The sequence below is a fragment of the Myotis brandtii genome, unplaced genomic scaffold, assembly GCF_000412655.1.
Source record: "Myotis brandtii unplaced genomic scaffold, ASM41265v1 scaffold644, whole genome shotgun sequence".
Lineage (NCBI taxonomy): Eukaryota > Metazoa > Chordata > Mammalia > Chiroptera > Vespertilionidae > Myotis > Myotis brandtii.
Window position 1 is genome coordinate 32,269 of NW_005370482.1, and position 2,684 is coordinate 34,952.

At 45.2% G+C, this 2,684-nt stretch overlaps 1 pseudogene; it reads left to right on the forward strand.

Annotated features, from left to right (window-relative positions):
- The first annotated feature begins 260 nt into the window (after positions 1-260).
- LOC102252953 lies at positions 261-1,711 on the forward strand (annotated as a pseudogene).
- The last annotated feature ends 973 nt before the right edge of the window (positions 1,712-2,684 follow it).

Consider the following 2,684-nt stretch of genomic DNA (forward strand, 5'->3'; position numbering starts at 1 on the left):
ATCATTTCTTGGGGTAAAATTTATCCTCTTTGCAATGTTTTCATCAGGGCTTTCAGCAGACACGCTCTTCTTCACTTGCTTTCCCAGTATACTCCTGCTTCAGTGACTTAATCACATAATACAGATTATTTAAATTAGTAAGAATTATCAAGGAGTGAGCAATCTTGATATTTCCTAGTGCTTGAAATAATGCACAAAATTCCTCCTCTGTTTTAAATGGAAGATGTGGCTTCTTCGAAATGGGTTTGCCGCCACCAGAACACAGGTGTTGTGAAAACCACCACTAAATCAAACCCCAAATGGGAAAGGAAAAGAATCACATCAACATCGTCGTCATTGAACACGTAGATTCTGGTGTCTACCATTCCTGGCCATCTGATCTACGAATGTGGTGGGATCCACAAAAGAACCACTGAAAAATTTGAGAAGGAGGCTGCTGAGATGGGGAAGGGCTCCTTCAAGAATGCCTGGATCTTGGATAAACTGAAAACTGAATGGGAGTGTGGTATCACCATTGATATCTCCCTGTGGAAATTCGAGACCAGCAGGCATTATGTCACCATCATTGGTGCCCCGCACACACAGACTTCATCAAAAACATGAAGCACATGTTCATCAGGCACATCGCAGGCTGACTGTGCTGTCCTGATTGTTGCTGCTGGTGTCGGTGAATTTGAAGCAGGCATCTCCAAGAATGGACAGACCTGTGAGCATGCCCTTCTGGCTTACACACTGGGTGTGAAATTGCTGATTGTGGGTGTTAACAAAATGGATTCCACTGAGCCGGCCTACAGCCAGAAAAGATATGAGGAAATTGTTCAAGGAGTCAGCACCTACATTAAGAAAATGGGCTACAACCCTGACACAGTAGCCTTTGTGCCAATTTCTGGTTGGAATGGTGACAACATGCTGGAGCCAAGTGCTAATATGTCTTGGTTCAAGGGATGGAAAGTCACCCGTAAAGGTGGCAATGCCAGTGGAACCACGCTGCTGGAGCTCTGGATTGCATCCTGCCACCAACTGGCCTAATTGACAAGCCCCTGCGTCTGCCCCTCCAGGATGTCTACAAAATTGGTGGTGTTGGTACTGTCCCTGTGGGCTAAGTGGAGACTGGTGTTCTCAAGCCCAGCCTGGTGGTCACCTTTGCTCCAGTCAACGTTACAACTGAAGTAAAGTCTGTTGAAACGCACCATGAAGCTTTGAGTGAAGCTCTTCCTGGGGACCATGTGGGCTTCAATGTGAAGAAGGGGTCTATCAAAGATATTCCCCATGGCAATGTGGCTGGTGACAGCAAAAATAACCCACCAAAGGAAGGAGCTGGCTTTACAGCTCAGGTGATTATCCTGAGCCACCCAGGCCAGATCAGTGCTGGCTATGCACCTGTGCTGGATTGTCACACAGCTCATATCGCTTGCAAATTTGCTGAGCTGAAGGAGAAGATTGATCGTCCTTCTGGGAAAAAGTTGGAAGATGGTCCGTAGTTTTTGAAATCTGGTGATGCTGCCATCGCCGATATGGCTCCTGGCAAGCCCACGTGTGTTGGGAGCTTCTCTGACTGCCCTCCTCGGGGCCATTTTGCTGTTTATGACATGAGACAGACAGTTGCTGTGGGTGTCATCAAAGCCGTGGACAAGAAGGCAGCTGGAGCTGGCAAAGTCACCAAGTCGGCCCAGAAAGCTAAGAAGGCTAGGTGAATATTATTCCCTATACCTGCCACCCGAGTCTTACTCAGTGGTGGAAGAATGGTCTTAAAACTGTGTGTCTCAATTGGCTATTTAAGTTTAATAGTGAAAGGCTGGTTAATGATTACAATGCATTGTAAAATCTTCAGAAGGAAAAGAGAATGTTTTGTGGACCATTTGGTTCTTTTTTGTGTGTGGCAGTTTTTAAGTTATTAGTTTTAAAAATCAGTACTTTTTAATGGAAACATGACCAAAAATCTGTCACAGAATTGAAGACCCATTAAAATAACAAAGTTTAATGAGAAAAAACCCCTCAAAAAACAAAACAAACAAAATAAAGGGAATATGTCGATACTGAGTTGAACAACTTACCTGGATGATATGACACTCAGTCAATAGTGAATTTTTAAAAAATGATTTAAAAAATAGTCAATAAATATTTTTTGAAAATAGGGATTTTTTTGGGGGGGGATAACATTTTTATTAGATGTAACTTTTCTTCCTTTTTGGTAATAGTTGGAAAAATCAGATCAATGTGGAAACATATACAAGCAGATTTAAACAATTAACAAAGTTCAGACTACCTCTGAATGCTTGCCTAGGCCAGAGTATGCCAGCATTAGGCACTGTCAGAAAAGATTGCTCCTCTGGAGGAGTTGAGGAGGTGGTGAGATGGGGAGACAGATGCATGAACAATCTATATATCCTATATAATAAAGAGGTAATATGCAAATTAACCCTCATGCCCTCACCAGGCTGGCAGGGGGGTTAGTGAGGAACGACCAAACAACTGAACAAACAGGCTATGTGGGGCGACCAGGCTGGTGGGGGCGCTATGAGGGGTGACCAGGCCAATAGGGGGAGTAGTTGGGGGCAACCAGGCCAGCGGGGGGAGGGAACAGGGGTGACCAGGCTGGTGGGGGAGGGGTGATCAGGCCGACAGGGGGGGCTAGTTAGGGGCAACCAGGCAGGCAGGCAGGTGAGTGATTAGGAGCCAGTGGT